The following is a 25112-nucleotide window of genomic DNA, read 5'->3' as shown; positions in this document are numbered from 1 at the left end:
TTTCTCATGTTTTCTACATGTGAATGTTAACCCTTTCTGCACTCTCCCTGGCTGCAGTATGCTTTGAGCATAATTTTCAAACGTGTAGCCGAAAGTGAAGGGGTTAATCCTCACTACCAGAGTTGTTTAACCAAACACAGGTATATTAGATGTAAGATCATGCAGCCTCTATACACACACTGTACAGGCTGAAATATGCATCTCTATGGAAAGGAGTAGCTTGATTATTTTATTACAAAGTAAAATTTGTTAATAAAGTATATTAGCAAAATGTTCACTAGATCCTCCCATACCCAATTTAATAAATTATTTTAAATTACGGTTACACTTTAAGTTTTGAAATGTGAAGACAGCCTTAAAACAATTCTATTTGTTTTACAATATTTCTCTATATTTAATATGCTTACATATACATATGTATATTTTATTCTGAAGATTATGCATATCACATAGCAGTGCACAGACCCAGCATTGTGGCACACTGACCACTTCTTGGACTATACGAACCTTTACTGCCATATGATGCATGTTTCTCCCTCCCTACGAATAATGCTAAGTTTCTAATAATGCACGGGATATGCGACACTTATGGGCAGGGTGTAGCAGGCACTGTATTAGGGTCTCTTACAGCACAAATCCATAATAAAACCATGTACTTTAGATCTTAAGTATATTCACATAGTACTCTTTATAGAATGCTATTCTGATCACTGGCACATTCACTGGTCAGACATAACAAGCGTAAAGAATCCCTTTAATCTAAGAAAGTCAAGAGCATGGACTTTACATTATACTGTAGGTATATGACTTTGTAATTGCATTATCCTTTTTGTATATTATATATTATAATTTTTGCAGGAGCATATAACTGAAAAGCAAAGTGAGTAGTTAGGTGGAAGGTTTTTCATTCAATTATCTATCACATGGAATAGCACTTACCTAAAATGCAATAAACCTACAAGCATGCTGACACTATTAAAACTAAACATATATATACTGCAGCAAACATATTCCTATCATGGTCACTGGCTCAATAAATCTATTGTGTTTTGTACTATACAAGTACTAAAAGGGGTAAATTTTGGTGGATGTAACTATTGTACAAACATTTATTTTGTATTCCATTACAATCAATCTTTATTGTAAGCAGTAATGTGTGAAAAAATAAACATTTTTCTATGTATCACTTCAGTAAGTTCTTATTTTCAACATTAAGGAGAGGATGGCTGGGCCGCATGTGAGATGGACAGGCAGGCCGCAAGTGAGGTGAGCAGGCAGTCAGGAGAGGTAGTGGGACGGAATGAACAGCTGGATTATAATTTGTTAATGATGTGCCCCCGGGACCGTCCCACTACCTCTCTACTCACCTCATATGTGGCCTGTAGTTAGGGGAGGTAGTAGGACGGGGGGGAACATCATTAACAAATTATAATCCGGTGTCCGCCCCGGGCCCGGGAGCCGCTCCTTAAATCAGGGTTCTGTCCCTGCTCCTCAGCGGACTGCTGGGTGGATATCCCCACCTCCTAGAGTGCGCGTGACAGCTGTAGGAAATTAAAAGGGCCAGCGCACCGCTGGTTACGCTGGCTGAACACCTCCACCTTTATCGGTTAGCGCCTCCCTTCCTTCCTTGCCGGATCTTTGTGCCTACGCCTTAGAGCACTCTCCCTAGCGATATTCCTGCATTCCCATGTATTCCTGCGTTCCTGCGTGTTCCTGTTCCTGTGTTCCTGCTTTCCTGTGTTTCTGCATTCATGTGTGCCTGTATTCCGTGTTCCTGTGTTCCTGTGTTGCATCTCTGACGCCTGCCCTGACCCTGTGCCTGGAGACTGTCTTCCGCTAAGGTACCTCGACCTCGGCTGGTCGCACCTGTGGAACGATCTGGTTGTACTCTGCCACAGCAAGACCATCCCGGTTTGCGGCGCGCTCTGGTGAAGACCAGGTGTCACTTAGATTCCGGTCCCAGGTGTCGGCTAGTACCACCTCCCGCGGTGGTCCAGAGGATCCACACATTTTTTTACAAAATCTAACCATTTTATTATACAAATGTGTATAATACTTTTTACAAAACGTATATAATTTTGTTCAAAAGTCTTAGGTCAGTTTCCCCGCCTGGTTACATGGAAGAGGTTAAAGTGAATGTGACCATCACTCTTGACCACTTTCCTGGATAAATCAGGATCCCAGTAAATCCCCAGTAACTGAAGAGTACTTAACATAATGCAGAAAACACCCATTTCTAACACCTCTTAGGGCGAGTCTGAAATACCATCTCTAGCTACCTGAGGAGATACGTGGGGGCAAAGGAGGTGGTGAATAAATAGGTTGTTATACTTTAGGGTGAATAGGCCCTACCCGTGTGAGCTGACTCTATTGGTGGGGTGATTTTTATCATTGCATTTCATTTTAACTTATGTTCTATGCTGCTAAATATCCTCTGTAATGTTGCATTTAAAGACAAATTGAAAGCTGAGGACCATACCATACAGTAGTTGTACATGGCTACTTATAGAGTACACTCCACTGAATAAAATGCGATGCATGACCAGTTGTTTGTTTGTGTTATAAAATCAAATAAAAATAAATATGATTTTTTTTTTTTTTAAAACCTTCCTCAACAACACATGGCTCCTTCTTTGCTTACATCACTAAATCAGGCAGCAATTTTCATGCAGGACTATGACCCCTGCCACAGAGCGGGTAAAGCAGTTCCTGGAAACAGAAAACATTTAAACAATGAAATGGCTAGCCCAGAATTTAACCGAACCAAACCAACCAGCCCCAAAATCCATGGTGACACAGTCATGGCCAAGAAAGCCACAGCAGTGACAGAGCTGTGGGAGAGACTGGAAGAAGACTGGACCAGAATCCCACCAGGGCAGTGTGAGAGACTAGTGATGCCCTGTAGTTGAATATGTGCTGAAGTCATTCACAGAAAAGGCCTGTACACTTTTTATTGATTGGTGTAGTCTTTAACCCCTTCATGCCGAGGCCCTTTTTAATTTTTGTATTTCCATTTTTCACTCCCTACTAGAGATGAGCGAGCACTAAAATGAGTCGAACTTTGTCCGATGCTCGAGTGCTCGTTTCGAATAACGAACCTCATTGAAGTCAATGGGAGGCTCAAGCATTTTTCAAGGGGACCAAGGCTCTGCACAGGGAAGCTTGGCCAAACACCTGGAAACCTCAGAAAAGGATGGAAACACCACGGAAATGGACAGGAAACAGCAGGGGCAGCATGCATGGATAACTCTGAGGCTGCTTAATTGCACCATTATGCAAAAATTATGGGCAACAGCATGGCGATGACAGAGTGACCAAATGAGGTGAGATAGCATCTAAAACATCCAATAATTGACCCTGACACTATAAGGGACGGCATGCGAAGGCAGCGGCAGCAGCGGCAGGCTAGAGAGTGGCATGGCGACATACCCCAAATGGACTCAGGCTTCAAACCAATTTAAAAAATTCCTTTTGGCGAGGATAACATGTAGCACTGTATGTATCAGTATTTTGTCTGGTTATGGCGGCAGAGAGCAACCAAAGGAGGTGAGCAAGAAGGGCTGAAATGTGTTCCTAAGTGAACAAAAGGTTGACGGTATATTTAGTCAATAACACAGCATGTTGGCAAGATAGTGACCAAGTTCCATAACGTATCTGGTGAAACACCCGAAAAATGAGCCTGACAGAGCTCGTTTGCTAAGAGGAAGACATGTGGAGGCAGCTATGGAGATGACTTTTGGAGGCAGCTATGGAGACGGCGTCTGGAGGCTGCAATGGAGACGACATGTGGAGGCTGCTATGGAGACAACGTGTGGAGGCAGCTGTGGAGACAAAATGTGGAGGCTGCTATGGAGACAACATGTGGAGGCTGCTATGCAGACGGCGTGTGGAGGCTGCTAAGGAGACGACGTGTGGAGGCTGCTATGGAGACGACGTGTGGAGGAATGTGAGGGGGGACTCGCACTCAGTCATACAGCTTTGCATCCATTATCAAAATGAGTAACCCATATAAAGCACCAGAAAATCACAGCCGGTAAACCACCTGAAAATGTAGCCTGACACAGCTCGCTGCTAAGGGGACGATGTGCTGTATTTCCTCTTGCGCTCCAGCGTCTGGGGTATAGACAGTTGAACGCTGTGCATGGAGACATTGGTGGACGCTGTGGAGGATCGTGGAGGCGAAATGGACAGGAAACAGCAGGGTCAGCATGCATGGATGCCTCTGAGGCTGACTAATCTTGGGATGGAGCTGGCGGTCCGCTGCCAGGCAAGCTTTCGCCTGGCCAAGCCCCTGCCTCTCGGCTTCTCCCCACCCAAAATGGGCCTGGGGGCCAGAAGCGTTTACTTAAAAAATTATAATTTTCAAAGCAGGCGGGAGCTACAAACAGCACTGCTAAGAACCTTTTGTATAAGATCAAGTGTAGTACTGTTCTTGGCCTGGTTATGGCGGGGGAGGGGAACGTAAACAGATGCGCAAGAACGCTGAAATAATATCGGTAAATGATAAAAGTTTGGCAGTATATTTTGTGGATAACACAGCAGGGTGGCGACAAAGTTAACAAGTTTGTTGTGGAAGATGTTAAAACAACCCAAAATTCTGACTGACACAGCTCGTTTGATAAGGGGACGATGTATGGAGGCAGCTATGTGGACGACTTTTGGAGGCAGCTATGGAGATGACATGTGGAGGTAGCAATGGAGACAACGTGTGGAGGCAGCTATAAAGACGACGTGTGGAGGCTGCTATGTAGACAATTAAATTTGGATAGTTCCTGTATGTAGCAGTCCAAAAAAGTTTTCAAAACAGAGGAGTGGGTAGGTGGCCCTCCAGAAAAATTAAATAGATAGAGTGCCTGTATGTGGCACTCCCAAAAATTGTTTAAAACAGAGGTCCGGGTAGGTGGCCCTCCAGAAAAATTAAATACATAGAGTACTATAGCTAGAGCCAGTTGGCCCTGGCAAAAAATAGCCAGTTTCCTCTGCTTTAGTGTACAAAGAGGAGGAGAAGGAGGAGTGCATACATTATTCAGGTTAAGCTGCTTTCACCTGGTGGAGAATGGAAATCATGAGAAATCCAGGCTTTATTCATCTTGATAAACGTCAGCCTGTCAGCGCTGTCAGTCGACAGGCGTGTAAGCTTAGTGGTGATGATGCCACCAGCTGCACTGAAAACCCGCTCTGACAACACACTAGCGGCAAGGCAGGCAAGAACCTCCAAGGCGTACAGCGCCAGTTCGGGACACATGTCCAGCTTTGAAACCCAGTAGTTGTAGGGAGCTGTGTGATCTTTTAGGACGATGGTATGGTCAGCTACATACTCCCTCACCATCTTTCTGTAAAGATCAGCCCTACTCTGCCGAGACTGGGGACAGGTGACAGTGTCTTGCTGGGGTGACATAAAACTGACAAAGGCCTTGTAAAGCGTACCCCTGCCAGTGCTGGTTAAGCTGCCTGCTCACCTACTCTTCCTGGCTACTTGTCCCGCAGAAGTACGCCCTCTGCCGCTAGCACTGTCAGAAGGGAAATACTGTTTCAGCTTGTGCACCAGGGCCTGCTGGTATTCATGCATTCTCACACTCCTTTCCTCTCCAGGGATGAGAGTGGAAAGATTTTGCTTGTACCGTGGGTCCAGGAATTACTGAATACCCAGTAATCGGTGCTGGAATAAATTCTTTGAGCGTGAGGGTCACGGGATAGGCAGCCTAGCATCAAATCTGCCATATGCGCCAGAATCCCAATGCGCAAGAATTCACTCCCCTCACTGGCCTGACTCTCCATTTCCTCCTCCTCCTCCATCTCCTTTTCTTCTGCCCATACACGCTGAACAGTTAAGGACTGAGCAATGCTCCCCTCTTCTGTCTCGCCAACATTCTCCTCCTTTTCCTCCTCATCCACCTCCTCCGATACCTGCTGAGAAATAGACCGGAGGGTGCTTTGGCTATCAACAAGGAAATCTTCTTCCCCCATCTCTTGTGACAAGCGCAAAGCTTCCGACTTCATGCTTACCAGAGAGTTTTTCAACAGGCCAAACAGCGGGATGTTGAAGCTGATGATGGCGGCATCGCCACTGACAATCTGTGTTGACTCCTCGAAGTTACTCAGCACCTGACAGATATCAGACATCCACGTCCACTCCTCATTGTAGACTTGAGGAAGCTGACTGACCTGACTACCAGTTCTGGTGGAAGTTGACATCTGGCAGTCTACAATCGTTCTGCACTGCTGGTAAACGTTGGATAACATGGTTAATGTTGAATTCCACCTCGTGGGCACGTCGCACAACAGTTGGTGAGCGGGCAGTTGGAGGCGGCGCTGCGCTGCCCTGAGAGTGGCAGCATCTGTGCTGGACTTTCTGAAATGTGCACAGATGCGGCGCACCTTCATGAGCAAATCAGACAGATTGGGGTATGTCTTGAGGAACTGCTGAACTATGAGATTTAACACATGGGCCAGGCATAGCACATGTGTCAGTCTGCCGAGTTGCAGAGCCGCCACCAGGTTACGGCCGTTGTCACACACAACCATGCCTGGCTTCAGGTTCAGCGGTGACATCCACAGATCGGTCTGCGCCGTGGTGCCCTGTAATAGCTCTTGGGCGGTGTGCCTTTTATAGCCTGCTGTCGCTTAGCAATGGCACTGCTGCTGTGCCTAGAGCTACCGACTGATGGCACCATACCCACGGATGGTAATTCAGAGGAGGAGTTGGAGGAGGGGTGGGAGGAGGAGCAGGCATAGTAGGCCTGAGAGACCTGGACCGAGGTAGGCCCCGCAATCCTCGGCGTCGGCAGTGTATGAGCGGCCCCAGGGTCAGACTTAGTCCCAGCCTCCACCAAGTTAACCCAATGTGCCGTCAGCGATATATATAGTGGCCCTGCCCGGCAACACTCGTCCACGTGTCCGTGGTTAGGTGGACCTTGTCAGAAATGGCGTTAGTCAGGGCACGGATGATGTAGTCTGACACGTGCTGGTGCAGGGCTGGGATGGCACATCGGGAAAAGTAGTGGCGGCTGGGGACCGAATACCGAGGGGCGGCGCCGCCATGAGGTTGCGAATGGCCTCAGTCTCTACCAGCCTATAGGGCAGCATCTCCAGGCTGAGTAAGGGCTTGGGCATATGGGTGGGTGCAACTGTATTTACTCTTGCGCTCCAGCGTCTGGGGTATAGAGAGCTGGACGCTGCGCATGGAGACATTGGTGGACGCTTTGGAGGATCGTGGAGGCAAAGGTGTGGTTTTTCGCCCGGGAAGTGTTTGTGCCGGGGTCCTGGGCAGGGGGCTGACTAGCAGAGGCAGCAAATGACACAGGGGAAGGAGCAGTGGTGGACCCGGCCGGAGGTGAATGGTCTTGGTTCCATTTAGTGGGGTGTTTAGCATTCATATGCCTGCGCATACTGGTGGTGGTCAAGCTAGTAGTGGTGGAACCCCTGCTGATCCTGGTGTGGCACAGGTTGCACACCACAGTCCGTTGGTCATCCGGTGTTTCTTTAAAGAACCTCCAGACTTCAGAAAATCTAGCCCTCGACACGGGAGCTTCACTATGTGAAACATTTGGCGCTGTTGCACCAGCTCTGGCCCTGCCTCTCCGTCTGGCCCCACCACTGCCTCTTCCAACCTGTTCTCATATAGGACTCGCCTCCGTCTCACAAGTACTGTGTTCACCCGGCCTATCAACCCAGCTTGGGTCTGTCACCTCATCATCCTCCGATCCCTGTCTGCTCCCCCCTCGGACTTCCTGCCCTGACAACAACTTCACCACTGTCTGACAATCGTGTCTCCTCATCGTCCGACACCTCTTTACACACTTCTTCCACTACGTCAAGAAGGTCATCATGACCCACAGACTGTGGTGGAAAACCTGGGCATCGGGAAAGAGCTCAGCAGAAACCTGACAAGTGGTTTGTGACTCTGGGAAGGGTCCAGAAAACAGTTCCTCAGAGTATGCTGCCCAATGGCAAATTTTCCTGGGAGGGGGCAGACTGGGGGGAAGGAGGTTTAGGAGCTGGAGGAGTGCTCCCTTGGGTAACATGGATGGACTGCGTGGAAGACTGACTGTGGACAAATGGCTAGAAGCATTGTCCGCAATCCACGACATCACCTGTTCGAAAATAAACTGTAAATTTTTTTGTGTTTTTTTATTTATTTTTTTTGGTTTTTTGTGTTTTTTTTTATAGAACAAAATGTGCAGAAGAAATCAGACAGTAACCACAGAAGATGATTGCTATGGCTAGTTTCTAACCTACACTGACAGCACACAAAATGATTTTGTGCTGTGACTGAGTGTGTCACTTTAGCTTTTGAAAAACGCTAATGTAGCCCTAACAAGGGCTTTTGGGTTCTTGGAGAATCACTCCTGCCTAACAGTAAGGTTCTTGGAGAATCACTCCTGCCTAACAGTAATCTACCAGCACCCAAACGCTATCCCTGACCTGCAGCAGCTCTCTCCCTAACGGCATCCAGACAGAGAATGATCCGAGCAGCGCGGTCAGGGGCTAGTCTATTCCAGGGTCACCTGATCAGGCCAGCCAACCACTGCTATCGACATGTAAGTGTACCACTTGATGCTGGGTGCACTGCAGAGTCTCCTGGCTTGTGATTGGCTCTGTTTCTGGCTGCCAAAAATCTAAACGCTGCGAGATGACATTTTCTCGAGAGGGCGAAATACTCGTCCGAGCACCGAGCAGTTGCATCAAGCTCAGACGAGTATGTTCGCTCATCTCTACTTCCTACCTTCAAAAATCTATAACTTTTTAATTTTTCCATGTAGAGAGCTGTGTGATGGCTTGTTTTCTGAGTTACTGAATTGCTCTTTATAATGACGGTATTTAGTATTCCCTGTCGTGTACTGGGAAGCGAGAAAAAAATTCATTGAAACTGGTGAAAAAAAACGCATTTGCACTGTTTTCTTGTTGGATTGGATTTTACGGCTTTAACTGTGTTCCCCAAATTACATGTCTACTTTATTCTTTGGGTTGGTGTGATCACGGGGATACCAAATTTGTATAGGTTATATAATGTTTTCATACATTTACAAAAATAAAAACAAAAACTGTACAAAAAAAAATATTTTGCCATCTTTTGTTGCTAATAACTTTTTCATACTTCGGTGTACAGGCTTTATATAAAATAACCATGGGGGGACTGTTCATAAAATGACCATGTGGGGACTGTACATAAAATAACCATGTGGGGACTGTACATAAAATAACCATGAGGAAGCTGTTTGGTATGATAAACTATGAAATTCTCTTTAGGGAACAAGACACTGTTAGTTTCTGAATTTTAAATGCAACCATATGAGTTCACTGCAAAGGGGCCCAATGACGCTCTGTCGTCCAGGGGCCTATTGAAACCTGGAGCCGGCACTGCACTTAAGGCATGCTCCTTTAGGTGTTTGGCCATGACCAATTACTCTAACCCCAAGAACTTTCCCCCTCAGGAACCTCTGGCCCTGAGTTATGGGTTTCCCTAGATCCTATTGTACACCATCTTGTGTGTGATTATCATACTCTAGTCTATGAACCATCAGTATTTTCCCTACGAATCAGATTCAATATATAAACATAATAACAGGATTTACAGGAAAGGGGTTGTCATATAGGACATATTCCTCTTCTACACTTACCATGGCAGACCAGTCTCAGGTATTCTTATGGATATTGCTATGGATAGTCAGTACTTGTTCTCCAAAAGCCTCCCAATACATGTATATATAGTATATACACACACATTTATATATATGTGTGTGTGTAAACAGAGGTGTAACCAACATGTATGGTGCGGTTAAGCATGGTCATCCCAAAAAATTTTGCTTCCCAGTCCATAAAATTGTAAGACTATTGGGTCAATTCTTCACCAGAAGACAACCACTCAAGACGTAAATTAATTCTGGTGCTAATCATCGTCATTCTTTATTGATCATTTGTTCTGTGTAAGTAATGACATTCAAAGTATAGTTCTCAGTATCTTTTATTCTAATGGACATAATAATCTTTATTTATATAGTGCCATTAAATTCCTTAGCGCTTTACAAATCATGAACCGAATCTGACACTGTAAATGGTCATACATAAGAGGATGTTGTAGACAAACAATAATAATTCTTTATATAGCGCACACAGATTACACAGTCCCTGCCCCCAATGGGGCGCACAATCTAATCAACCTACCAGTATTTTATGGAGTGTGGGAGGAAACTGGAGGACCCACACGCAAACATGGAGAGAACATACAAACTCTTTGCAAATGTTGACCCTGGAACTTGAACCCAGGACCCCAGTGCTGCAAGGCTGTGATGCTAACCACTAAGCCACTGTGCCGCCATACAAGTACTGAATATATGTTACTAAACCAAAAGATGGAGAAAGCCCTTTTGAAATCGGAAGCAGGGTGTATGATTGGTATTCATACCTTATAGGGTTTCACTATGTAGCATTAGAAATGCAGTCCTTTCTCAATCTACAAAGGAATATGTAACTATTCTACAAGGAAGTTTCAATCCATATACATCTACTAGAGACCAGGTAACTTCCTTCTATCTTACTGAATTTTTCTGCATATTGCAGATATGCAGCGAATAACACTTTATAAGCATAGGGCACCATCTAGTGGATGAACCTGTTCTCACAATCTTCTACTGACAAAGCATATTCACTAGTAGAAAGAGACTTCAGATCTAAGAAATCTAGAGAAATATCAGATCTAAGGAGAATTAATTAAACTTTTCAAAATAATACCCAGGCATGAACACAGCCAGCCCTAACATCAGACAGCCTATAATCATTGATCAGCCTGTCTTTGATACCATGTGTTGGTGTCTTTTGATCCTCTTGGGTCAAAGGGGAACCTGAAGCTTTTCCTACAACAATGACTATTTTACTCCTTAAAGGGATATTCCCATTTCAACAAGTAATTAATGTTGTTTGAATAAATTTCCAATATACTTTTTGCATCAATTCTTTATGGTTTTCTAGATCTCTGCTTGCTGTCATTATATAGGAAGCTTCCATGTTTACTTCCAGTGGACAAAAATCTGCTCATGGTCACACAGGTGCACAGCTCGTTATAACACACACATAGTCAGATTTCTGTTCAATGGAAGTAAACAGAGGCTTTCTATAGCATGACAGCAAGCCGAGATGTAGAAAACTGTGAGGAATTGATACAGAAAGTATATTGGAAAACTGTATTATTTTTCATCATACAAACAATAACATTAATTTGCCGAAGTGGGAATACCCCACTTCAACAACAATGTTGTTGTGGACTTGCAGCAAAGCTGACATCTCCAGCTGGAGTCCAAACATATTGTTTGGCCACAGAATGACCAATAATCAGGCACTAGAAGTTCACTGGACAGTACTAAAAAGTAGAAGACAGCTGATTCTGCATGCAGTTACGTAATGGGGAGGCTTTAAAGTGGTATTCCAGGAATAAGCATAATTCATATTCAAATAGGTCATTAAAATATAAGCTAATGTGTAATTAGTTGTTATTTCAAATTTTGCTCCACTTAGCCAAAAATTGCTATTGATGTATGTACACTATAATGAAGAATTAAAATGCTCCCGGCCCTTTAATCAGGCTTGTTATTTTGTCCCTGTGAAGGAGACAAAGGACAGAAGATGTCACACATCACATGTTCTGCACCTACCTGGAGTTGGTTGCTTGCATCCAGTATTCCAGTGTTGTGGTGAGGCGTCATCTCAGTGGTGCTATGTGCGATGGAGGCAGTTACTGTACACATATCATTACTAGGGTAACAGAGCAGGACGGTCTGTTCAGTCTGCTGATCATTACTGGGAGCAGAGTATTAGAAGGAGGAGCTACTGAGAACTGGGGGATCATGGGACTTGCAGTAGCTTGTAGATTGCTTGTAGATGCCAACCATCTTTGAGATAACCCTGCCTACTTTAGACAGTCCAGAAAATTATTGAATCATAAAAGCAAACTATTTAAGCTCCATTTTTTGATTTATGACATTGAGTTTGGTTGTATTACCGTATATACTCGAGTATAAGCCGACCCAAGTATAAGCCGAGAGGCCCCTAATTTTAACACAAAAACCTGAGAAAACCTATTGACTTGAGTATAAGCTGAGGGTGGGAAATGCATAGGTCATAGCCTCCCCAGTATATAGCCTGACGGACCCTGCCCCATAGTATATAGCCAGCACCTGCCCCCCATTAAATAGCCTGCCAGCCCATATCCCCAAGTATATAGCCAGCCCCCTGCCCCAGTATATAGCCAGCAGCGGGGGAAGCCAGAAAGGTGGGTTTTGATATATTTTTTTATTCGAATTGTGCTGAAAAACAAGTCTATAATACTCGAGTATATATGGTAATTTATTTATAGAATTATGAGTTTTGACATTCATATACCCGGAATACCCCTATAAATTAGTATGTTAGACCACCCACTTGACACAGATATTACATTATTATACCAGTATTGCAGAGGACATAAAAATAAATATAAAAAACTTAAAAAATTTAAAAATTCAATTTTAACACTTCCAACCTATTTTAAAACTTCCAACCTACCAAAATAGTGTAATAAAAAGCTGTCCAAAAGTTTGATGTACCGTAAAATGGTACCAATCTAAACTTTATCTTATCCCACAACAAATTATCTCTCCCTGCCTCTCTCACTCACTCTCCCTGCCTGTCTCTCACTCACTTTCCCTGCCTGTTACTTTGTCTGTCACTCACTCTCCCTGTCTCTCTCTCACTCTCCCTGCCTATTTCTCTGCCTGTTTCTCACTGCCTGCCTCTCAATCTCACTGCCTGTCTGTCTCTATCACTCTCCCTGCCTGTCTCTCATTGTCACTCTCCCTGCCTGTCTCTCACTCTTTCTGCCTGTCTCTCAATCTCCCTGCCTGTCTCTCGCTCTCTCTGCCGGTCTCTCTCTTTGTCAATCTCCCTGCCTGTCTCTCTCTGTCCCTGCCTTTCTTACTATCCCTGCCTGTTTCTCACTCTCCATGCCTGCCTTTCATTCTCCCTGCCTGCCTCTCACTCTCTCTGCCTGTCTCTTACTTTCCCTGCCTAACCCTACCCATCTTACCTAACACATAACCTGTCTTATACTCATTGCCTATAACAGTGGCGGCGAACCTATGGCACGTGTGCCACGGAGGGCACGCAGAGCCCTCTCTGAGGGCACACGCACCATCTCCCCTGCCGTCTCTATGTTAATCAATGAAGCTTCGGCCAGCAGGAAAAGCTGTCGATGTGCTCACTAGTGCTGCCTTACACTCTCTCACTCCCTCCCCCTCCTCCCCTGCAGTCCGGGAAGACAGACACTGGACTATGATGCAGAACGGACTGAGCACGCAGCACAGATGAGTACAGCAGGAGGGAGGAGGCAGGAGCTGCTCTGTGTGTATGTCACAGACAGCAGTCAGGCAGCTTTGGGACACTAAACAACTATAGGTGCTTATTTTTTAGTGTCCCAAACTGCCCTGTATGACAGAGATCCATGGCCACATATATACTGCCCTTGGCCAACATCTCTTGTTGCTGTGCCATGCTGCCAGTGACCCCGAGATGCATGGAAGTAGTGTTCCTCACTGTATGGGGGTAGTGTTCCTCACTGTATGGGGGTAGTATACCACACTGTATGGGGGTAGTGTTCCTCACTGTATGAGGGTAGTGTTCCTAACTGTATGGGGGTAGTGTTCCTCACTGTATGGCCGTATTCTTCAATGTATGGGGGTAGTTTTCCTCACTGTATGGGGGTAGTGTTCCTCACTGTATGGTGGTAGTGTTTCTCACTGTATGGCGGTAGTATTCTTCACTGTATGGCGGTAGTGTCCCTCACTGTATGGGGGTAGTGTTCCTCACTGTATGGGGGTAGTGTTCCTCACTGTATGGCGGTAGTATTCTTCACTGTATGGGGGTAGTGTTCCTCACTGTATGGCTGTATTCTTCACTGTATGGCGGTAGTATTCTTCACTGTATGGCGGTAGTGTCACTCACTGTATGGGGGTAGTGTCCCTCACTGTATGAGGGTAGTGCCCCTCACTGTATGGGGGTAGTGTCCCTCACTGTATGGCGGTAGTGTCCCTCACTGTATGGCGGTAGTATTCTTCACTGTATGGGGGTAGTGTTCCTCACTGTATGGCGGTAGTGTTCCTCACTGTATGGGGGTAGTGTTTCTCACTGTATGGCGGTAGTGTCCCTCACTGTATGGCGGTAGTGTGCCTCACTGTATGGGGGTAGTGTTCCTCACTGTATGGGGGCAGTGTTCCTCACTGTATGGCGGTAGTATTCTTCACTGTATGGGGGTAGTGTTCCTCACTGTATGGCTGTATTCTTCACTGTATGGGGGTAGTGTTCCTCACTGTATGGCGATAGTGTTCCTCACTGTATGGGGTTAGCGTTCCTCACTGTATGGCGGTAGCGTTCCTCACTGTATGGGTGTAGTGTTCCTCACTGTATGGCGGTAGTGTCCCTCACTGTATGGCGGTAGTGTCCCTGTGTGGCGGTAGTGTCCCTCACTGTATGGGGGTAGTGCCCCTCACTGTATGGGGGTAGTGTCCCTCACTGTATGGTGGTAGTGTCCCTCACTGTATGGCGGTAGTATTCCTCACTGTATGGGGGTAGTATACCACACTGTATGGGGGTAGTGTTCCTCACTGTATGAGGGTAGTGTTCCTAACTGTATGGGGGTAGTGTTCCTCACTGTATGGGGGTAGTGTTCCTCACTGTATGGGGGTAGTGTTTCTCACTGTATGGCGGTAGTATTCTTCACTGTATGGGGGTAGTGTTCCTCACTGTATGGCTGTATTCTTCACTGTATGGGGGTAGTGTCCCTCACTGTATGGCGGTAGTATTCCTCACTGTATGGGGGTAGTGTTCCTCACTGTATGGCAGTAGTATTCTTCACTGTATGGGGGTAGTGTTCCTCACTGTATGGCGGAAGTGTTCCTCACTGTATGGCGGTAGTGTTCCTCACTGTATGGCGGTAGTGTTCCTCACTGTATGGGGTTAGCGTTCCTCACTGTATGGCGGTAGCGTTCCTCACTGTATGGCGGTAGTGTTCCTCACTGTATGGCGGTAGTGTCCCTCACTGTAGGGGGTAGTGTTCCTCACTGTGTGGCGGTAGTGTCACTCACTGTATGGGGGTAGTGTCCCTCACTGTATGAGGGTAGTGCCCCTCACTGTATGGGGGTAGTGTCCCTCACTGTATGGGGGTAGTGTCCCTCACTGTATGGCAGTAGTATTCTTCACTGTATGGGGGTAGTATTCTTCACTGTATGGCGGTAGTGTTCCTCACTGTATGGGGGTAGTGTTTCTCACTGTATGGCGGTAGTGTCCCTCACTGTATGGCGGTAGTGTGCCTCACTGTATGGGGGTAGTGTTCCTCACTGTATGGGGGTAGTGTTCCTCACTGTATGGGGGTAGTGTGCCTCACTGTATGGGGGTAGTGTTCCTACTGTATGGGGGTAGTGTTCCTCGCTGTATGGCGGTAGTGTTCCTCACTGTATTTTCTCCTGCTTTGTGATATAATTGCTGATGTTGGTCTTTCATTAGTGGTCTGTTTATTATCAATATAGTGGTATTTATCTTGTTGCACTGGTAATGGTCATCATTCTACATTATTATATGTCCCTTATAAAGTGGTATTGTCGGTAATTTTAGGCTCAATAGCCAGGTTGGCACTTTGCGATGATAGCGTAGACTTTGGTTTGCAGTTTGAGCACTTGGTCTCTAAAAGGTTCGCCATCACTGGCCTATAGTAACCAAAGCTCAGAGCTCATATTAATGACCTAAGGCTAAACAGCAACCAATTAAAGCTTAGCTACTAACCGCCACAGCAACAGCAGCAGTAGAAATTGGCTCCCGTATGTGGGGGTTAACAACTGTATTTTGAAAAGCATGGGGTGAAAATTTGGATTCAAAACCTAGCCCATGAGGTTCCCCCAGTCACAGAAAGCGGCAGTGCAAATTTGTGATTGTAAACGCAACGATGCAGATTCCTATAGCGGACATACATGAATATATACACACACACTCAGCTTTATATATTAGATGGAAAAAACACAACCATTGTTTTTTTCATTCACTAATTCAGCACAAAAATTTTCTTCAATTACATTAGTTGTGTCCGCATTAGGGCTTACGATCAAAATTCTTAAATACAGTTCGCCCATTTGGAACTTATACACAGAGTCCACTCCGGGTCTAGGTTCAGGGAAATCTCCATCCCGCTAGGCCTACTAGTAGTGGAGTGCAAGCTGCTTCGGTATCACAGGAGAGCCCATTCTAATGAAGACAATGTCCTCTGCCCATTTCTCGAACACTGAGGGGCTACTCAAAGTAATGGAGAAGTTGAGCCCCAGTTGCAGACGGTTCTCTTCATCCTGTACTTTTGATCATTTTTCATTATAGTTTTTTCTCCCCATGTTATATATAAACAATAATACAGAGATCCTTCCAATGACATCCCTTTTCATACAATAATTAGATAAATATAAATTGGGGAAAAACCCCAAACATTGTTTATTTCATTTACTAATTTAGTTACAACATATTCAGGTCACGGTGTCACATAGATTTTCTTCAATTACATAGTCCCCCTTCTATTAAAGGTTATAGATTTTCACACTCTTCCTGTGACAACGGTTTCATACAGTAATTTAGCTGTTAAAGCTTAAAGGGGTATTCTCACCGAGGCATTTACATTCAGTTTCATTGATCTACCATTTTTAAACATATCTTCAAATTAGATGTTATTAAAAGAAATGTACCTGTGAGGAGATAATTTCTCATAAATGTAGTCATATGGTCCCTTAGAAACAAGACTGTGTATGGCCACTTCTGCTGGAGGGATTGCACAATGAAACAAAAGGTTTTTGTGTATGAAATGTCCAGGAGTTACTGCAGGTCCCGCAGCCACCCTGTAGTAATGATCCCTGAATCCAGGGGGTCAGGCAGGACTCAATAGCACATGTCAAAATGTGAGGTGGTTGTATACGAGGAAGCTATCTCGTTTCTAAGGGACAACATGACTACATTTATGGGAAATTATCTTTTTTAACATTTGGGAACTTTTTTTTAATAACATCCAATTGAAGAAAAGTTTACATATGGCAAATGAATTAAATTAAATGTAAATGCCCAGATGGGAATACCCCTTTAAATATCATGTTAAACCAGACATGCCTCCCCATCACTAATAGTGTTATACATAGAACAACAATCCCCAGAATATCATCCCAACCTCTACCATACAATATCTTTTATCTGGTTTAGGCCTAGTTGCTTAAAGAAGCAAACCGTTAGGGAGGTTTAGGAGTTTTATGGTTGATTCTCCAAGTTGAGGTTTGCAGGTCTTCATGGAAGGTATGAGTTCATCAATCTCTTCTCTCATACTTGATGGCAGTAGGAAGGGTTAGCAGCATCTTGAATGAAGTCTGTGAACAGTCTGTAAGTTAATCAAATAGGAAACCATCATAATCACAAGAAAGCTAAATGAATCCCATTTTAGTTTCCCACTTTTACCCTTTAGATCTGTTATATAAGCAGTGTGACCCATGTTGCTAGCTTCAAGTCTGTCCATCAAACACCTTAGATGCCATGGTAAGGCCATAGACTTTGCATGGAGGCCTAATAGAGGCCAAAGACTCAGGAATAATACACTGCACTATATTATATTACATCCAGTTGATGGTAGAGACTCAGAAGCTGTGCTCCTCCCAACAGCAGCTGAGTTGTATCCAGAACTCACAGAGAAGCAAATAAAGTTTCCTCCCCTCCAATACACAGGGACACATTTACTTACAGGGTCACGGGAGGTCACAGAAAGTGCATTGTCCAACTATAATGCACACTGCAGAGATTCACTAAGATCGTGCGCCCGATATCCTGCATATGTCGCTTCCCCGCTCAGGTCCAACAGAGTTCACCATCTTTTAATAATGCATCTAAGTGCATGGACTTGCTACACAATTGCTACAAGTTAAATCCCGCGCTCAGTACGAATCAGTCGGACCGTCCGATGGCACGCCCCCCCCAGTTTGTGTTGCATGGAAGCCAGCGCATCTGCACCACAAAATGGGTGAGCCACAACCCCAGCGCAAAAACCTATTAAATACCTGTGCAAGCCATTTTAGCCCAAAAAACGCTGCACAGTCCGACAAAAGAGCGCACGTGGCCCTTAGTAAATGAGCCCCACAGTGGATGCAGGTATAGACAAGCTATGGGGGACTTAGGAACCCCTTTCTCATGGCTGGAACGCAGCAATTATTTCTCCCGTAAATGATTGAGTTTGTAGTTTGTGGACCAACCGGTTTAAAGAGCAATATTAATTTAACTTTGTATTTTATATTGTAATTAGTCATTTTCTGTTAGCTTTTCTAATCACTTTTTACCTTAGATATATAGTTTATGTACACATTGTTTTATGTAAAAACATTAGAAATTCAGCAGCACCAAAGCAATAGCAAAAGAAACTTTGTGGGTGAAAACCCCATAACTGGTCTTTGACACACCAGGCAATTGTACTCCAGAAAAATGAGACTGCACTCCAAATTTAATGTGAGAAAAACGGATGGGTGCTTTATTTACCCAAGTTTACCCAAATATTATTTTGTGTAGCCATGGAGGCATATACGTAGGTCTGCATTGCAGCTTTACATGCACAACTTTAATATTAATCATATATATTCAAAAAATATAAAACATTGTTAGAAAGATGTGCATTTCCTTAAAGTAAGAGTTTAGATTCAAAGGTATTTCCCACAAAATAAAGTTTATCACTTTCTTATCTTAAACACCAGGGCCGGATTATAGGGGGGGCTTCCAGGCCTTGTGCACCGGGGCCCCCACCACTTTGCCCTTAAAGGGGCCCCCACCAAATGTGGGCAATTCTGGCGGTTACAAGGCCGCCCCAAATAGTCAACAGCAGATTCAGTTTGGTAGTATTAGTTCTGGGCAGTATCTAATAAACGTGAGTCCCCTGTTCCCTGAGCCCTAAGTTCCCTGCTCTGCTAGAGACAATTGGGTTCCGCCATCTTGTCTTAGCGTGATGGTATGCTGACAATGGAGGAGGTCGGAACACATTGGGGAATGGAGGCAGGTGAGTACAATTTTATTATTTTACCTAGGGCTGTATATAGTTATAGGAGGGCTGTATATAGTTATAATAGGGGGGCTGTATATAGTTATAATAGGGGGCTGTACATAGTAATAGGGAGGCTCTTTATATTACACAGCTACGACAGTACAGTTAACAGGAGTGGCAGAAAACTGATTAACATATGCTTCAGCCTCCATATATGAAATGGCCACACAAAGGGAGACTCTTTAGGAAGGTGCACAATGAGCTCCCATGTAGGCAGCATTGTGGACTACACCATGACTGACATGGACTCTACAAACATTGGTGCACTCATAGTTACCCCGCAAACACATCACAACCAGCTGCTTCTATAAATCCGGTCTACCAACAAACCATCCAAACAAAAAGCTCAGCAGTCAGCCCTCTTCTGCCTCCTACGATCCTTCAAATGGTTGAAAACATTGGCTTCAAGATATAAAGACACCCCCAACAGTCCAGAAGTCAAGGAAAAGGTCCAGAACTTCTACACAACGTGTATGAGTTGAACCCACAGGGGGTAAAACCAAGCCTTGACAGACCTCAACCATATACTGTACAAAATGGCAACATGGCAAAACCAAGAGCAGATAGACATCAAAACAAAACTAGAAGCCCTTGAGGAGAAAATCAAAGACTTTCAAAACCCTCTAGATGTCCAAGTAAACCTACAGGAGGTAACAGAGAGCATCTCCTTCATAAGATGTAAAAAAAGTTAGTGGCTCCAATGGCATCCTATCAGAGATAATAAGATACAGTCCTCCTGACATACAGGCCGCTATAGCTAAACTGTTCAACATTGTGCTAAGTGCCGGCTGCTTCGCACAGACCTGGAACCAAGGCCTCATGACCCCCATACACAAGAGCGGGGACAAGTACGACTCTCCTAATACTGAGGGATCTGTGTAAGTAGTAACCTGGGAAAGCTATTCAATAGTGTCCTGAACAGGAGGATCTAAGAGCAGGCTGCAGGCCTGGAGGCCTCCTCTGCACCTGGACTCTGCTATATGCAAATAACCTGCTAGTATTGTCACCTACTATGGGAGGTCTCCAGGACAACCTGGGCACTAGCCATCAACCTAAAGAAAACCAATATTATGGTGTTCCAGAGGAGAAACGCAAGAGTGGCCGGGCTTCCCTCCTTCGCGCTAAACAGTTGCCCACTGACAGTGACTAACAGGTACACCTACCGGGCCCTGGAAATTCACCAATCAGGAAGCTTCAAGCAAGCCATCCAGGTGCTCAGAGACAAGGCCTGCATAACCTGCAGATTGTACAGGCTTAAACCTCTGGTGACAGCATCATATCCCCTATCCTTCTGAATGGCAGTGAGCTCTGGGACCCACACACATACCCAGACTGGTCAAGGCGGGACTCCAGTCCAACTGAAATATTTCAACTGGAGTTCTGCAAATACCTTCTCCATGTCTATCGGAGCACCTCAAATAGCGGCTGTAGAACTTGGCAGATTCCCCTTACATATTACAGTCCAGGAGAGGGCACTATCATTCCTGGTCCACCTACAGAACAGCAGTCCAGATTTCTTCAACCATAAAGCCTGGCAGAAGGCACTCATAAACAAGGCCCATAAACATGACTGAAGGACCACCATAGAGTCAGCCCAGAAGCTGACCATCTACCAGGGTCTACAGACTGACCCCTGAAGAAATGACCAGACTCCAGAGACCGTCAGTTCCTGAGCCGCTACAGACTGAGCACCCACAACCTGGCCATGGAGTGTGGGCAGCACAGACAGGCCTACGTGCCCAGGGAGAGCTGACTGTGCCAACAGTGCCAAGACCAGGAGGCCACAGAGGTAGATGTCCACTTCCTGCTACACTGTTCCAAATACTCAGCAGTGAGGGACACTCACTCCAGGAGACTCTTAGACCTCCTCCCGGGCTTCAGCTCCATGGAGGAGGGCTGTATATAGTTATAGGGAGCTATATATAGTTATAATAGGAGGGCTGTATATAGTTAAAGGGGTCTGTATAGTTATAAGGGTCTGCTTATAGTTATAGGGGCTGTATATAGTTATAATAGGTAGGCTGTGTATATGTATTATAGGGGGCTGTATATAGTTATAATAGGAGGCTGTATATAGTTATTATAGGGGGGGCTATATATAGTTATAATAGGAGGTCTTTATATAGTTATAGGGGTCTTATATAGTTATATGGGGGCTGTATATAGTTTTAATAGGATGGCTGGATATACGGTAGTTATGTTATAGTTATAAGGGATGTATATAGTTATAATAGTGGGCTGTATATATTTATCACAGTGGGCAGTATATAGTTATTGCTGTGGGTGTATATAGTTCTTATATGAAGCCTGTATATAGTTATCAGGGCTGTATATAGTTATAGGGAGGCTTTATATAGGTATCGTAGGGGTCTGTATATAGTAATTATAGGGGGCTGTATATAGTTATTATAGGGGGCTGCTTATAGTTATTATATGGGCCTATGTACGGTTATAGGGGGCTGTATATAGTATTTATAGGGGGGCTGGATATAGTTATAATAGGGAGGCTGAATATATTTATCACAGTCAGGATATAGTTATTGCTAGGGGTTTATATAGTTCTTATGGGACAGCTGTATATAGTTATAGGGGGCTGTATATAATTATTACGTAAGGCTGTATAAAGTTATTATGGGGGTTGTATATAGTTATTATTGGGGGGCTGGATATATATATCTATCACAGTCACTGTAAATATATATAAATATATATCTGGGGGGTGGATGTGTTTTACAGGGGCTCTATATATTTGTTATAAATGGTCTGTATATAGTTATAGGGTGATGTGTATAGTCATTAGAGTGGGCTGTATATTATATGGGGGGCTGTATTTATTTTAGGGTGCTTTATATCGTTATTACATGGGGCTGTATATAGTTATTACGGGGGGCTCTATATAGTTATTGGAGGCTGTATATATTATAGAGAGGCTGGATATAGTTATAGGGGGGCTGGATATATAAATATATATCACAGTGACTGTATATATATTTATATCTAGGGGAGATGTATATATATGTATAATTGGGGCGGCTCTAAAAATTTATTTCTAGCAACATTTACTAAAATTGTGGGGACGGCCCCCACCAGTCTGCGCCCCGGGGCCTCCACCACCCTTAATCTGGCCCTGTTGAACATATCTGTAACACACCCTCTTTATTACGTGGTTTGCTTTTTTTAGTTTTGGTATAATTTCACAAATGTGAATACTTTAAATCCTTAAGAATAATTTGGAGAAAAATTATACCTACCTCTGGCAAAAATCATGGAGAAATAAATGTCACATTTGAGATGATCTCCTGCTGTCCACTACTAGGCTATAGGGTCATTACACAATGATATGTTACAATGACTGCTCCAATATTTCTGGATGCTCACAGGTGATGATGGGGTGTGGATAAAGTTGTGGATATGTTCATCCACCGTATGTCTGTCCGACTCCATGATGCATCATCTCCAACTGTCAGTTATACGTCAGTTATCACTCTAGGAGGGGCTCAGTTGCATCATCATATAAACTGTCCAATAGAAAAACAGTATTTTTGCCCCTAAAAACCATGCACAATGCAGCATTTTTTAATTATATTAAAAAAACATTTGGTATGATTGGTTGTAATTTAAATATTACCGTGAGTTTACAAATAGGATTCTGTTTTAAAGGTCCAGTAAAAAGTAGTGTGAAATTAAAAGGATTCTGTCAGATGCTCCAAACATTTAAACCAATTACACATCCAGATAGATTATAATGTACTGTAGTCACCACCCCTAATCTGAATAGTATCCACCTAAACCCAAAATAAAACACATAGCAACTAATAATGCCCTCTTCCTTTAGCCCCTCCTAATACCCCCCTTGATTTTGGTCCAATCATATAATGCCCAGAATCTTTCTGTAGCTCCCCTCCCCCACATTGGGGGATTTACAACTTATGGGGTAGAAAGAGGGATGTGTGCTGATGCCACTGTTATGGAGGAAGGGGCGAAAAATTGGTCATTTAGTCCATTTAGACAGCTCATGCAACTTTCACTTGGGGGGATGGGAAGGAACGAAAATGACAGCACCTCTTTAGGTCTGGAACCACTGAGGAGGTATTCTTTGGTGTCTAGAACTGCTGGGAGGTGTTGTGTGCTGCACTGTTACGTCTGGTACTGCCGAGAAGTTATATTCAGTGGTGAATTAAGCCTCAGAAATGTCCACAGCAGTCCCCCTTTACAGAAACATGCCATGCTGGGAATGCTTATTCCTTACACCAAGAAGTAAAGTACCCCTTACAATTTCACTGGGATCACTCTTCGCCAGTAGGTTGTGCTAGGGACGTTTTTAATAGGTACAGTTTCCTGTCAGGGTGGTAGTCATTTAGGACTATTAGGGCGTTTTAGTTCTTTGGACAGGGTGACATTGGGGACAGGTACCCTGATCCCAGGCTCACCATACTCACTATCTATTATGAGGTAACACCCGGATATGCATTCTATATCACACAATAGGGCAGCATGGTGGTTCAGTGGTTAGCACTACAGCCGTGCTGGGGTCCTACGTTCAAATCCTATCCAGGCCCTTCGTAAATGTTGGCGATGGGGTTTCATAGAGTGTTTCTAATATTCTGTATTTCAAAGCTCATTAAAAATAATCCCCAAAATGTTTCTCCTTAAAAATACAGAAAACCGATGTTCAGTTTGTATGCCATGTGACATTGTAATAGAATAGCCAGAAATTTAAAAAATGCTGAAAACGTAAAGCATACATATGGGAAATGTTAGTTAGTAACTCATTTTGTTGTAATACTATCTGTCTGAAAAGTAGATAATTAAGAGTTTTGAAGATGGCAAATTTTTAGTTTTTCTTAAATGAATACATGCAAAACATATCAACCATAATTTGCTACTAACAAGAACAATAACATGTCACCTCAAAATCAAGTTGGGGAGTTAGTGTTTAAAAGTTCAAACCATATAAAACGATGCTGTCAGATTACAAAAAATGGAGCTGAGCTTTAAGCTATAAACTGGCTGCGTCCTTAATAGACATCTACCATCAGATTACTTGATGGTAGATAATTATTACTCACCTCCCCTTCCCGCATTCTCCATTTGTCCTTTAAGAGGTTAATGGGGATTACTTTTTGTATTTTGATCACTATTATTAATCCAAATGAACATTTTAATAGCAAACAACCCACTATTCATGGAACTGAGAGACATAATCAGATGTGGGAATATTAATATTTACCATCTTTGGTGTTTTCGTTTATGACCTGTTGTCACATGTTTATGGATTGCTTTGTGATCTGTGACATCCTTTGTATGGAGACTTGCTGTGAGATCACACACCAGCCATGACTGAGGCAGGTAAGGGGGTGATAGCATCTGCCATGTGCCTGGTGACAATGGCTGGGGGAGGCTGCTGAGAGCTGTCATGGTTGTCATTGTGCACAGTGTGTGGCTGCAGCCCTCCTCCCCTCTGCCTGTCCTACCCACTTATTCATCTGTGGATCACAAGGAGGGAACACAAATCCAACACATCCCTCCAAAGACAAAGGCAGCGAGTGGATGACAGGAGTGCTTTTCCAGGGGATTGGGGAAGTATCTGCCTGCTCTCCCCCTACAAGCTGCATCCATGAATGGGGGAAGCTGTTATCCTGGATGAAGGCTGTACTGCCCTGACATCCTCAGCTTGGCTTCATTTCCTATTGGGCTGAATGCAACAGTGACCAGCTCCGGCTCTGGACCACATCCCTGCATGGATTGCGAAGAACTTTGTGGACCTGGACAGAGTGGGCTCAGGAGCTGATATGGTGGAGTCTGTTGTGTGCTGCAGATTTGTGCTTTGTCACCACAATGCATAATGTAGAGCAATGCACGACACAGCGCCCACTTCTCACCAGCGCTGCTGCTATATACAGCTAGTATAGCCCGCACTGCTGCCGCAGGACTGTGGTGACAGGTGTGTCTCCTAGAACAGGTGCCAGCCTTCACATGTGGCACTGAGCCC

At 44.3% G+C, this 25112-nt stretch overlaps 1 long non-coding RNA gene across 2 annotated transcripts; it reads right to left on the bottom strand.

Moving 5' to 3' along the window:
- Window positions 1-16469: 16469 nt before the first annotated feature.
- Window positions 16470-24461, bottom strand: LOC140133321 (uncharacterized). Of its 2 annotated transcripts, none has more exons than XR_011855867.1 (3): window positions 24351-24461; window positions 22372-22638; window positions 16470-17422 (listed from the first exon to the last, which is right to left on the bottom strand). It is a non-coding gene; the product is annotated as an uncharacterized lncRNA (long non-coding RNA). The 2 variants fall into 2 exon arrangements; XR_011855866.1 differs by lacking the exon at window positions 24351-24461 and adding an exon at window positions 23394-23513.
- Between the last annotated feature and the right edge of the window lie 651 nt (window positions 24462-25112).

This window comes from Engystomops pustulosus, chromosome 5 (genome assembly GCF_040894005.1).
Source record: "Engystomops pustulosus chromosome 5, aEngPut4.maternal, whole genome shotgun sequence".
NCBI classification, from domain to species: Eukaryota; Metazoa; Chordata; class Amphibia; order Anura; family Leptodactylidae; genus Engystomops; species Engystomops pustulosus.
This window is presented reverse-complemented; position numbering and strand designations above follow the sequence as displayed.